Here is a 14,525-nt window from a genome sequence, read left to right on the forward strand (position 1 = left end):
CACTGTGATCTCTGAGTACTGAAGTAGTGTTTCTGTACCCACTCACTGTGCCCTCCGAGTACTGAAGTAGTATTTCTGCACCCAGTCAATGTGCTCTCTGAGTACTGAAGGAGTGTTTCTGTACCCAGTCACTGTGATCTCTGAGTACTGAAGGAGTGTTTCTGTACCCACTCACTGTGATCTCTGAGTACTGAAGTAGTGTTTCTGTACCCACTCACTGTGCCCTCCGAGTACTGAGGGTGAGTTTCTGTACCAAGTCACTGTTGTCTCTCGGTACTGAAGGAGTGTTTCTGTACCCAGTCACTGTCCCCTCTGAATACTGAAGTAGTGTTTCTGTACCCAGTCACTGTGCCCTCTGAGTACTGAAAGAGTCTTTCTGTACCCAGTCTCTGTGCCCTCTGAGTACTGAGGGTGAGTTTTTGTACCAAGTCACTGTGATCTCTCGGTACTGAAGGCGAGTTACTGTACCCAGTCACTGTCCCCTCTGAATACTGAAGTAGTGTTTCTGTACCCAGTCTCTTTGCCCTCTGCGTAGTGAATGAATGTTTCTGTGCGCAGTCACTGTGATCTCTCAGTACTGAAGGCGAGTTTCTGTCCCCAGTCACTGTGATCTCTGAATACTGAAGGAGTGTTTCTGTACGCAGTCACTGTGCCCTCTGCGTAGTGAATGAATGTTTCTGTGCGCAGTCACTGTGATCTCTCAGTACTGAAGGCGAGTTTCTGTCCCCAGTCACTGTGATCTCTGAGTACTGAAGGAGTGTTTCTGTACCCAGTCACTGTCATCTCTGAGTACTGAAGTAGTGTTTCTGTACCCACTCACTGTGATCTCTGAGTACTGAAGGAGTGTTTCTGGACCCACTCACTGTGATCTCTGAGTACTGAAGTAGTATTTCTGTACCCAGTCACTGTGCTCTCTGAGTACTGAAGGCGAGTTTCTGTACCCAGTCACTGTGATCTCTGAATACTGAAGGAGTGTTTCTGTACGCAGTCACTGTCATCTCTGAGAACTGAAGGAGTGTTCTTGTATCCAATCACAGTTCCCTCTAAGTACTGAGGCAGTGATTCTGTACCCTGTCACTATGCCCTCTGAGTACTGAAGGATTGTTTCTCTAGCCAGTCACTGTGCCCTCTGTGCACTGAAGGTGTCTTTCTGTCGCCAGACACTGTCATCTCTGAGTACTGAAGGAGTGTTTCTGTACCCACTCACTGTGATCTCTGAGTACTGAAGGAGTGTTTCTGTACCCAGTCACTGTGTTCTCTGAATACTGAAGGAGTGTTTCTGTACCCACTCACTGTGATCTCTGAGTACTGAAGGAGTGTTTCTGTACCCAGTCACTGTGCCCTCTGAGTACTGAGGGAGTGTTTCTGCACCCAGTCACTGTGATCTCTCCAGACTGAGGGACAGTTTCTGAACCCACTCACTGTGATCTCTGAGTACTGAAGGAGTGTTTCTGTATCCAGTCACTGGGCCCTCTGAATACTAAAGTAATGTTTCTGTTCCGTGTCACAGTGCCCTCTGAGTACTGAAGGATTGTTTTTCTTTCCAGTCAGAGTGATCTCTGAATACTGAAGGATTGTTTCTGTATCCAGTCACTGTGATCTCTGAATGCTGAAGGATTGTTTCTGTTCCCAGTCACTGTGATCTCTCAGTGTTGAAGTAGTGTTTCTTTACCCAGTCACTGTGATCTCTGAATACTGAAGGCGGGTTTCTGTACCCAGTCCCTGTGATCTCTGAATACTGAAGGAGTGTGTCTGTTCCCAGTCACTGTGATCTCTGGGTACTGAAGGAGTGTTTCTGTACCCAGTCTCTGTGATCTCTGAATACTGAAGGATTGTTTCTGTATCCAGTCAGTGTGATCTCTGAATACTGACGGATTGTTTCTGTATCCAGTCACTGTGATCTCTGAATGCTGAAGGATTGTTTCTGTATCCAGTCACTGTGATCTCTCAGTGTTGAAGTCGTGTTTCTTTACCCAGTCACTGTGATCTCTGAATGCTGAAGGATTGTTTCTGTTCCCAGTCACTGTGATCTCTGAATACTGAAGTAGTGCTTCTGGACCCAGTCACTGTGCCCTCTGAGTACTGAAGGAATGTTTCAGTACCCAGTCATGTGATCTCTGAGTACTGAAGGAGTGTTTCAGTCCCCAGTCACTGTGATCTCTGAATACTGAAGGAGTGTTTCTTTACCAACTCACTGTGATCTCTGAGTACTGAAGTAGTGTTTCTGTACCCAGTCACTGTGATCTCTGAGTACTGAAGGAGTGTTTCTGTACCCACTCACTGTGATCTCTGAGTACTGAAGGCGGGTTTCTGTACCCACTCACTGTGATCTCTGAGTACTGAAGGCGGGTTTCTGTACCCAGTCACTGTGATCTGTGAATACTGAAGTAGTGTTTCTGTACCCAGTCACTGTACCCTCTGAGTACTGATGGAGTGTTTCTATACCCAGTCACTGTGATCTGTGAATACTGAAGTAATGCTTCTGGACCCAGTCACGGTGTCCTCTGAGTGCTGAAGGAGTGTTTCAGTACTCAGTCACTGTGATCTCTGTGTACTGAGGGAGAGTTTCTGTACCCAATCACTGTGATCTCTGAGTACTGAAAGAGTGTTTCTGTACCCAGTCACTGTGCCGTCTGAGTACTGAAGGAGTGTTTCTGTACCCAGTCACTGTGATCTCTGAGTACTGAAAGAGTGTTTCTGTACCCAGTCACTGTGCCGTCTGAGTACTGAAGGAGTGTTTCTGTACCCAGTCACTGTCATCTCTGAGAACTGAAGGAGTGTTTCTGTACCCAGTCACTGTGCCGTCTGAGTACTGAAGGAGTGTTTCTCGAGCCAGTCACTGTGCCCTCTGAGTACTGAAGGAGTCTTTCTGTCACCCGACACTGAAATCTCTGAATACTGAAGGAGTGTTTCTGTCGCCAGTCACTGTGATCTCTGAGTACTGAGGGAACGTTTCTCTCCCCAGTCACTGTGCCCTCTGAGAACTGAGGGAATGTTTCTGTAAACAATCACGGTGCCCTCTGAGTACTGAGGGAGTGTTTCTGTACCCAGTCACTGTGATCTCTCCATACTGAGGGAAAGTTTCTGTACCCAGTCACTGTGCCCTCTGAATACTGAAGTAGTATTTCTGTACCCAGTCAGTTTGATCTCTGTGTACCCAAGTAGTGTTTCTGTACCCAATCACTGTGCCCTCTTGTACTGAAGGACAGTATCTGTACCCAGTCACAGTGATCTCTGAGTATTGAAGGAGTGTTTATGTACCCAGTCAGTTTGATCTCTGTGTACCCAAGTAGTGTTTCTGTGCCCAGTCACAGTGATCTCTGAATACTGAAGGAGTGTTTCTGTACCCAGTCACTTTGATCTCTATGTACCCAAATAGTGTTTCTGTACCCATCACTGTGCCCTCTGTGTGCTGAAGGAATGTTTCTGCACACAGTCACCGTGCCCTCTGAGTACTGAGGCACTGGTTCTGTATCCAATCTCTGTGCCCTCTGAGTACTGAAGTAGTGTTTCTGAACCCAGTGTCTGTGCTCTCTGAGTACTGAAGTAGTGTTTCTCTACCCAGTCACTGTGATCTCTGAATACTGAAGGAGTATTTCTGTACCAAGTCACAGTGATCTCTGAGTACTGAAGTCGTTGTTTTGATCCCAGTCACTGTGATCTCTGAGTACTGAAGTAGTGTTTCTATACCCAGTCACTGTGATCTCTGAATACTGAAGTAGTGTTTCTGTACCCAGTCACTGTGCCCTCTTAGTACTGAAGGAGTGTTTCTGTACCCAGTCACTGTGATCTCTCCATACTGAAGTAGTGTTTCTGTACCCAGTCACTGTGCCCTCTGAGTACTGAAGTCGTGTTTCTGTACCCAGTCACTTTGCTCTCTGATTACTGAAGGAGTATATCTGTACCCAGTCACTGTGATCTCTGAGTACTGAAGTAGTGTTTCTGTACCCAGTTACTGTGTCCTCTGAGTACTGAAGGAGTATTTCTGTACCCAGTCACTGTGATCTCTGAGTTCTGAAGTAGTGTTTCTGTCCCCAGTCACTGTGCCCGCTGAGTACTGAAGGAGTATTTCTGTACCCAGTCACTGTGATCTCTGAGTACTGAAGGAGTATTTCTGTACCCAGTCACTGTGATCTCTGAGTACTGAAGTTGTGTTTCTGTCCCCAGTCACTGTGCCCTCTGAGTACTGAAGGAGTATTTCTGTACCCAGTCACTGTGATCTCTCAGTACTGAAGGAGTATTTCTGTACCCAGTCACTGTGATCTCTGAGTGCTGAAGTAGTGTTTCTGTACCCAGTCACTGTGCCCGCTGAGTACTGAAGGAGTATTTCTGTACCCAGTCACTGTGCCCTCTGAGTACTGAAGGAGTGTTTCTGTACCCAGTCACTGTGCCCTCTTAGTACTGAAGGAGTATTTCTGTACCCAGTCACTGTGACCTCTGAGTACTGAAGGAGTATTTCTGTACCCAGTCACTGTGCCCTCTTAGTACTGAAGGAGTATTTCTGTACCTAGTCACTGTGATCTCTGAGTATTGAAGCAGTGTTTCTGTACGCAGTCACTGTGCCCTCTGAGTACTGAAGTAGTGTTTCTGTACCCACTCACTGTGCCCTCTGAGTTCTGAATGAATATTTCTGTACCCAGTCACTGTGCCCTCTGAGTACTGAAGGAGTATTTCTGTACCCAGTCACTGTGCTGTCTGAGTACTGAGGGAATGTTTATGTACCCAGTCACTGTGCCCTCTGAATACTGAAGTAGTGTTTCTGTACCCAGTCACTGTGCCCTCTGAGTACTGAAGGAGTGTTTCTGTACCCAGTCACTGTGCCCTCTTAGTACTGAAGGAGTATTTCTGTACCCAGTCACTGTGGCCTCTGAGTACTGAAGGAGTATTTCTGTACCCAGTCACTGTGCCCTCTTAGTACTGAAGGAGTATTTCTGTACCCAGTCACTGTGATCTCTGAGTATTGAAGTAGTGTTTCTGTACCCAGTCACTGTGCCCTCTGAGTACTGAAGTAGTGTTTCTGTACCCACTCACTGTGCCCTCTGAGTTCTGAATGAGTATTTCTGTACCCAGTCACTGTGCCCTCTGAGTACTGAAGGAGTATTTCTGTACCCAGTCACTGTGCTGTCTGAGTACTGAGGGAATGTTTATGTACCCAGTCACTGTGCCCTCTGAATACTGAAGTAATGTTTCTGTACCCAGTCACTGTGCCCTCTGAGTACTGAGGGTGAGTTTTTGTACCAAGTCACTGTGATCTCTCGGTACTGAAGGCGAGTTTCTGTACCCAGTCACTGTGATCTCTGAAAACTGAAGGAGTGTTTCTGTACCCAGTCACTTTGCCCTCTGCATAGTTAAAGAATGTTTCTGTGCGCAGTCACTGTGATCTCTGAGGACTGAAGGACTGTTTCTGTACCCAGTCTCTGTAATCTCTGAGTACTGAAGGAGTGTTTCTGTACCCAGTCACTGTGATCTCTGAGTACTGAAGGAGTGTTTCTGTACCCAGTCACTGTAATCTCTGAGTACTGAAGGAGTGTTTCTGTACCCAGTCACTGTAATCTCTGAGGACTGAAGGACTGTTTCTGTACCCAGTCTCTGTAATCTCTGAGTACTGAAGGAGTGTTTCTGTACCCAGTCACTGTGATCTCTGAGTACTGAAGGAGTGTTTCTGTACCCAGTCACTGTAATCTCTGAGTACTGAAGGAGTGTTTCTGTACCCAGTCACTGTAATCTGTGAGTACTGAAGGAGTGTTTCTGTTCCCATTCAGTGATGTCTGAGGTCTGAAGGAATGTTTCTGTACCCAGTCACTGTGATCTCTGAGCTCTTTAGGAATGTTTCTGTTCCCAGGCACTGTGATCTCTGAATACCAAAGGATTGTTTCTGTACCCCTTTACTGTGATCTCTGTGTACTGAAGGAGAGTTTCTGTACCCTGTCTCTCTGACGTCTGAGTACTGAATGTGTTTTTTTTTTATTTCATTCATGGGATGTGGGCATCTCTGGCTAGGCCAGCATTTATTGCCCATCCCAGTTGCCCTTGAGAAGGTGGTGGTGAGCTGCCTTCTTGAACCGCTGTAGTCCATTTGGGGTAGGTATACCCACAGTGCTATTAGGAATTGAGTTCCAGGATTTTGATCCAGCGACAGTGAAGGAACAGCATTATAGTTCCAAGTCAGGTTGGTGTGTGACTTGGAGTGGAACTTGTAGGTGTTCCCATGCATTTGCTGCCCTTGTCCTTCTAGTTGGTAGAGGTCGTGGGTTTGGAAAGTGCTGTCTAAGGAGCCTTGGTGCATTGCTGCAGTGCATCGTGTAGATGGTACTCACTGCTGCCACTGTGCATCGGTGGTGGAGTGAGTGAATGTTTGTGGATGGGGTGCCAATCAAGCGGGCTGCTTTGTCCTGGATGGTGTCGAGCTTCTTGAATGTTGTTGGAGCTGCACTCATCGAGGCAAGTGGAGAGTATTCCATCACACTCCTGACTTGTGCCTTGTAGATGGTGGACAGGCTTTGGGGAGTCAGGAGGTGAGTTACTCGCCTCAGGATTCCTCGCCTCTGACCTGCTCTTGTAACCATGGTATTGATATGGCTACTCCAGTTCAATTTCTGGTCAATGGTAGTCCCTAGGATGTTGATAATGGGGTATTCAGCGATGGTAATGCTGTTGAATGTCAAGGGGAGATGGTGAGATTCTCTCTTTTTGGAGATGGTCATTGCCTGGCACTTGTGTGGTGCAAATGTTACTTGCCTCTTGTCAGCCCAAGCCTGGATATTGTCCAGGTCTTGCTGCATTTCTACACGGACTGCTTCAGTATCTGAGCAGTCACAAATGGTGCTGAACATTGTGCAATCATCAGCGAACATCCCCACTTCTGATCTTATGATTAAAGGAAGGTCATTGATGATGCAGTTGAAGATGGTTGGGCCAAGGACACACCCCTGAGGAACTCCTGCAGTGATGTCCTGGAGCTCAGATGATTGACTTCCAACAACCACAACCATCTTCCTTTGCGCTAGGTATGACTCCAGCCAGTGGTGGGTTTTCCCCCTGATTCCCATTGACCTCAGTTTTGCTAGGGCTCCTTGATTCCATACTCAGTCAAATGCTGCCTTGATGTCAAGGGCAGTCACTCTCACCTCACCTCTTGAGTTCAGCTCTTTTGTCCATGTTTGAACCAAGGCTGTAATGAGGTCAGGAGCTGAGTGGCCCTGGCGGAACCCAAACTGAGCGTCACTGAGCAGGTTGTTGCTGAGCAAGTGCCGCTTGATGGCACTGTCAATGACACCTTCCATCACTTTACTGATGATTGAGAGTAGTCAATGTGAATCAGGGGAAAACCCTCCGCTGGCTGGAGTCATACCTCGCACAAAGGAAGATGTTTGTGGTTGTTGGAGGTCAATCATCTGAGCTCCAGGACATCACTGCAGGAGTTCCTCAGGGGTGTGTCCTTGGCCCAACCATCTTCAGCTGCTTCATCAATGACCTTCCTTCAATCATAAGGTCAGAAGTGGGGATGTTCACTGATGATTGCACAATGATCAGCACCATTCGTGAGTCCTCAGATACTGAAGCAGTCCGTGTAGAAATGCAGCAAGACCTGGACAATAACCATCTCCCCTTGACATTCAACAGCATTACCATCAAGAATTCCCCCACTATCAACATCTTTGGGGTTACCATTGACCAGAAACTGAACTGGAGTAGCCATATAAATACCATGGCTACAGGAACAGATCAGAGGCTGGCAATCCTGAGGCGAGTAACTCACCTCCTGACTCCCCAAAGCCTGTCCACCATCTACAAGGCACAAGTCAGGAGTGTGATGGAATACTCTCCACTTGCCTGGATGGGTGCAGCTCCAACAACACTCAAGAAGCTCGACACCATCCAGGACAAAGCAGCCCGCTTGATTGGCACCCCATCCACAAACATTCACTCCCTCCACCACCGACGCACAGTGGCAGCAGTGTGTACCATCTACACGATGCACAGCAGCAACGTACCAAGGGTACTCAGTCAACCTTTCAAACCCGCGACCTCTACCAACTAGAATGACAAGGGCAGCAGATGCATGGGAACACCACCACCTGCAAGTTCCCCTCCAAGCTACACACTATTCTGACTTGGAACTCTATGATCGTTCCTTCACTGTCGCTTAGTTTTTAGTTTTAGTTTAGAGATACAGCACTGAAACAGGCCCTTCGGCCCACCGAGTCTGTGCCGAACATCAACCACCCATTTATACTAATCCTACACTAATCCCACATTCCTACCACATCCCCACCTATCCCTATATTTCCCTACCACCTACCTATACTAGTGGCAATTTATAACGGCCAATTTACCTACCAACCTGCAAGTCTTTTGGCTTGTGGGCGGAAACCGGAGCACCCGGAGGAAACCCACGCAGACACAGGGAGAACTTGCAAACTCCACACAGACAGTACCCGGAATTGAACCCGGGTCGCTGGAGCTGTGAGGCTGCGGTGCTAACCACTGCGCCACTGTGCCGCCCTTTTGTCGCTGGGACAAAATCCAGGAACTCTCTTCCTAATAGCACTGTGGGTGTACCTACCCCACATGGACTGCAGAGGCTCAAGAAGGCAGCTCACTACCACCTTCTCATGGGCAATTCAGGATGGGCAATAAATGCTTAGCTGACCAGCGATGCCCACATCCCATGAAAACTAATAAAGCAATATTCACTATGAGCCCATGGACTGCCACAGCTACCTGGACTACAGTTCCTCACACCCCCTTGTAAGTGTAATGAGTTATTTATGTTGTCTGACGCAACGTAAATGAGATGCCTGGAGTTCAGTTACTATGAAGATCTCAGACAGGTTTATTAACAGCTGAGAGGTGTATACAGGACAGAGCAAACTATTTACAGAACCTTCGCCTGGGTGTTACAGTTGCAGAGTGACCCTGGCTTGTAGTCACATGACTACTTTCTGGTACTTAGCTTATTAGCATACTGAGATCTTAAAGGGACATCACTCTTCAAGGCAATCATACAACATCCCCTTTCTTTCCAAAGATAAGTCTTGTACGCTATATGTGAAAACACATAACATTAGATCACATCAAAATTAGTTACACGGGATATAGCTTATAAAATGTACAAGTTTCAGAGTCCATATATCATTTTGGTGGTTTGACAACTCTTCCAGATCTGGTTATGGTATAATCTTCTGGGGATGTGGATTTCACTCTTGGCTGTTTTTGGTTTGCAGGCATGTTGCCAATGTATTGGTTGTTGTCCTGTTGTTCCATCACACCCTCGCCATCGGAGTGTGCTGTTTCGAGTCTGCCATGTGCAATTGGGATATTGCACACTTCTCTTAGTTGGCTTCAGTTCTTTCTCAACACCGCTCTGCTAGGTGTTGTAATCTCGTAGGACCTCGGCTCACTGCATACTTTGGATACCTCTGCGGGTATTCTCATTGTGGGGTGTATGACCCTGACCTTTTGTCCTACGTGTAGCTGAGATAGTTCCGCCCCCTGCATATCAGTCATGCACCATCTTCATTCTCTCTTGTTTCTCAAGCAGTGTCTCCTGCATTTCGGAGAATTTGGACAGACGATGGCTTGGCAGAGTCGTCCACGCTCATCTGCCAAACATGATCTCTGCTGGTGACGGTAAGCCCATGTCCATAGGTGTAGTTCTGAGGTGGAGCACGGCAGCATGAAAATCTTCAGCAGGTCTGGCAGCATCTGTGGAGAGAGAAGCAGAGTTAACGTTTCAGGTCAGTGACCTTTCATCAGAACTGGCAAAGGTTAGAAATGTAATAGGTTTTAAGCAAATAAAGCGGGGATGGGGCAAGAGATAACCAAAGGGAAGTTGTTGATAGGACAGAGGGTCAGAGAGAATAACTGACAAGAAGGTCATGGAGCAAAGGCACAGAGTATGTTAATGGTGTGCTGAAAGACAAAGTGTTAGTGCAGAGAGGGTGTTAAATGATGGAATAATGAACAGTCTTGGCCAAAAGCACAAACATGAAAAAAAAACAGTGGGCAGGCACATGGTAAAAAAATGAATGACGAAACAAACTAAAATAAAATGAAAAGAAAAAAGAAAACAGAAAAAATACAACTAAAAATAAAAAAGAGGGGCCAGTCATGCTCTGAAATTATTGAACATGAGTATTTTGCTTTCATTTACAAGAAAATCTTGTTTCGTTGTCCTACTCTTCAGGATAAGTGATTTGACTGGGCGAACCATTCGCTCAGCAAGACTATTGGAAAAACTTTTTCACACAGGTCTGGAATGCACTGCCTGAGAGTGTGGTGGAGGCAGGTTCAATTGAAGCATTCAGAACAGTTATATGAAAAGGAAAAATGTGCAGGGTTATGGGGAGAAGGTGAGGGGGAATGGAACTGAGTGGATTAAACTTTCGGAGAGCTGGTGCAGACACAATGGTCCAAATGGCCTCCTTCTGCACTGTAACAATTCTGTGATTCTGTAATTCTGAGATCTCGGGTAATGTGGTGAGGGCATCACGTGGTTTACTCCCCATTTGGTGCACATATCCCTGAAAGGTTTGCCCCCGTATACTGTGGCCCATTGTCAGAAACGAGTTCTTCAGGTACACCGAATAGACTGAATATGGCACTAAATGTGTCTTTGACAACCGCGCTTAAGTGTCTTTTACCTGTCTGACAATTGGAAATTTGGAGAAATTATCAGTGACAAGGATAAAGTCGTCTCCATTAATGGAAAATAGATCAGTGGTGATTTTGGACCAAGGGACTGACGGAATCTCATGCGGGTGTAGAGGTTTCTTTGTGTTGTTGTGGCCGGTGGCTCTGGCATGTTTCACACATCTTCACAAACCTTTCGATGTCATTACTGATGCCTGGACAATAAACAGTGTCTCGTGCCAGTCGTCTCATTCACTCGATGCCCATATAGCCTTGGTGAAGTTGTGGCAAGATGTCCTGTTGGAGAGCTTTGGGCATAATCACTTGTTTTCCCTTGAAGGTGACGCCTCTCGAGATACCCAGTTCATCTCTATACGGTCAAAAGCATCTGAGAGTTTCTGGCACCTCTTTCATTGTGTCAGGCAACCTTCTATGATGACTCTCTACAGTGCCTTCACGTGTGGGTCATTGGCAGTTTCTGATTGCAGTTGGTCACATTTGTGCTGACCAAAATGCAATAAATCGATTTTGAGCACATCTTCCACCTCGATGTCCATGCTGTCTATTTGTAGATCCAGTGGAACTTCTTCATTCTTGTTCGGATTTGGAAATCTGCTCAGCGTATCCGAGGTGACCATTTTGGTACCAGGTTTATAGCAGACTTCGAAGTCGGACCCCTGTACTTTCACTAAGAGCCACTGTAGTGGAGGTGGTGCGCTTGTCAATGGTTTGCACCAGATCATCTGCAGTAATTTGTGGTCGGTTTCCACCGTGAACTTCTTACCAAACAGGTAGGTGTGGAACCTTCTGATCCCCAACACCAGAGCAAGTGTTTCAAGCTCTATGTTTGATTAATTGGATTGTGCTGAGGATAAACATTTGGACCCGAATGGTTTGCCATCCTGCAGGGTGCACCATCCTAGCCCTTTCTGTGAGGCGTCAACTTCCTTGGATCATTGTTCTGCAGGGTGCAGGTTTCTGCTGACATTGTTTGAGAGACTGAAACATATGCTGATGGTCCTCCTGCCATACAAATGGTACGTCTTTCTTTAAGAGGTCTCTTAGCGACGATGCTTTGCCAGAAAAATGTGGAATGTTTGGTGACAAGAAGTTGAAAAATCCAAGACGTCTCTCTAGATCTTCCTTGTCTTGGGGGGGCAGGCATATGCCTTACATCTTTGACTTTGCCTGGTTCAGGACGGATTCCGCAACCTGAATAGATGAACCAAAATAAATTGATGTGACCTACATTCACCTGGCGCTTCATGCTGTTAAATACAAGGCCTTCGCGACGAGCTACTGCCATCAGTGAATGGAGATTTCAAACATGTTCTTCTTTAGTTTTGCCCGGGACTGCAGTGTCCTCAGCAATGCATATACATCTAGGCACGTTTTCTATAATTCTGTCCATATGGTGCTGAAACAGATCTTGACTGACAGATAAGACGAAGGGTAGTCTCTGGAAGCAATATCTTCCAAATGGTGTCCTGAAGGTGGTGACTTCCTGAGATTCCTTAGATAGGTGTACCGACCAATATCCATGTTTAGCATACAACTTGGAGAAGAATTTGGCTCCTGTGAACTTGGGATTGAATTCCTCTAGTGTCAGAATCTTGTGGGGGGCATCTCTTCAGGGAGAGGTTTAGATGCCTCGGATCTAGACATACCCTGATTGCTCCATCCTTCTTTAGTACACACATAATTGAGCTGCACCAGTCTGTGTGATGATGCACCCGATGGATGATGTCATTGCTGGTTCATTTATCTTCTCCATCCCACCACCCCCACTCCCCCACCTCCCCCACTGATCCCTTTCTTTCTTAATCCCTATACTTTGTGTTCGGATGGCTGCTATTCGGACATGTTTTGTTTCTTTACTTGACCCATTACCAATCCCTTTGGCTTTGCAGCAAGAAATCCTTTGTTATTTAATCTCTCCTGCCCTCCACCCTATCACACTCCTTCCCTTTTGTTTTTCTTCTCCCCCGCCCCCCCCCCCACTTCCCCTCCCCCCACTTCCCCTCCCCTTTCACTTACTCAAAACCTATTACATTTCTAATATCTGCCAGTTCTGATGAAGGGTCACTGACCTGAAACGTTAACTCTGCTTCTCTCTCCACAGATGCTGCCAGGACCTGCTGAGTATTTCCAGCACTTCCTGTTTTTGCTTTATAATAAGGATCTGTGTCACCAGCAGCGACTGGGCCTTCATAAGTAGCTGTGACCTTGTGGAAATAGGAGTGCCAACGCCTTATCGTTTCGGTTATGACCCCAAGGTGGTCGGGTTGCCACCCAACCAGGAGCGGACTGGAGCCTCATAGAAATAAAGGTTAACCTCCTCAACACTGCTACAAGCAAACCCATATGGGTGCAAACAAAAAAAAAACTGCGTTTTTTCATTACCTTGGAACACTTCTGTTTTTTAGTTGTGCAAATATTAGAGATGGGGAGAAAAAGAGAATTCAAATTTCACCATCTGCTGTGATGGGTTTCAAGCCCATGCCCCCAGAGCATTAGCCTGGGCTAATGGATTACTAGTGCACTGACATTACCACTACCCCACCCCCTCCCCCAACCTTGGCAGCCCTACCCCTGGCAGGCAGTGCGGATTCCAGCAGGTCAGCCCCACGCGGGCCTGAGCACCCAGACCCTGGTTTAAGTCACCTGCTGCAAATGTGGTTAAAGCGGCCAGTTACACCGTCCCATTATTCTGTCCTTGTGGCATAACACCACCAGTCTGTGCATGTAATGAAAGCCTCTACAGTTCCTCTGGGCTTTGGGGTTGTTTTTTAAGAAGTTGAAAGGAATTGATAAGATAGACAGAGGGAAACCATTACCCCTGGCGGGGGGGTGGAATCTAGGTTAAAACCAGCACCAGGCCATTCGGGAGAGAAGTTTGGAGACGCTTCTTCTTGTCGAAGTTTACAACAGTCTCCCACAAAAAGTACTCAACCAATAATTTGAAATCAGTGATCATTAGTTTTTTGCCAGCCAGGGGTATTTAAAAGGATCTGGAGCCAAGGCTCCAGATGGAAGACAGAAACAGTTCAGCCGTGATCTCACTGAATGGCAGAACAGGCTCGAGGGGCTGAATGGCCTCCTCCTGTTCCTATGACTGCACACGTACCATCAATGATGCCCTGGACTTGAGCAAGACCTGCCAATTGCACCGTCTTGTGCTCTTGTCCCATTGGGTAGAGAAAGTTACCAAGCTTTTCCCCTGGTGAACAACGTCTGAAAGCCTCGGTGGGCCAAAGTGTGACGAAGGTGGGATGTGGTTTGAGGTGTCTGACGTGGCTCAATGGGTAACATTCGGGTCATTGAGTCAGAAAGCTGTGGGTTCAAGTCGCACTCCGGAGACTTCAGTACATTATCGAGGCCGACGCAAAAGCAAAATACTGCGGATGCTGAAAATCTGAAATGAAAATATGTTAACTTTTCCCAGTTCTAATGAAAGGTCACTGACCTGAAACGTTAAATCTGCTTCTCTCTCCGCAGATGCTGACAGACCTGCTGAGTATTTCCAGTACTTACTATTTTTATATCCAGGTTGACACTCCCAGTGCAGGACTGAGGGAGTGCTGCACCGTCAGAGGTACAGTACTGAGGGAGTGCTGCACTGTCAGAGGTACAGTACTGAGGGAGCGCAGCACTGTCAGTGGGTCAATACTGAGGGAGTGCTGCACTGTCAGAGTGTCAATACTGAGGGAGTGCTGCACTGTCAGAGGGGCTGTATTGAGGGAGTGCTGAACTGTCAGATGGTCAATACTGAGGGAGTGCTGCACTGTCAGAGGGACAGTATTGAGAGTGTGCTGCACTGTCAGGGGGACAGTACTGAGGGAGTGCTGCACTGTCAGAGGGACAGATCTGAGGGAGTGCTGGACTGTCAG

General features: G+C 47.0%; 1 protein-coding gene across 4 annotated transcripts in view; it reads left to right on the plus strand.

Moving 5' to 3' along the window:
• LOC137346177 (otolith matrix protein OMM-64-like) overlaps positions 1–14,525 on the plus strand; it is a 196,314-nt gene that overhangs the window by 158,058 nt on the left and 23,731 nt on the right. Inside the window, exon 2 of one of the 4 annotated variants that reach the window (XM_068009558.1) lies at positions 9,545–9,633. The exons of 2 other annotated variants lie outside the window; for them this stretch is intronic. The gene's annotated coding sequence lies outside the window, so the exon portion shown is untranslated. One more of the 4 variants, XM_068009560.1, reaches the window with a different exon arrangement.

This window comes from Heterodontus francisci, chromosome 29, assembly GCF_036365525.1.
Source record: "Heterodontus francisci isolate sHetFra1 chromosome 29, sHetFra1.hap1, whole genome shotgun sequence".
NCBI lineage: Eukaryota > Metazoa > Chordata > Chondrichthyes > Heterodontiformes > Heterodontidae > Heterodontus > Heterodontus francisci.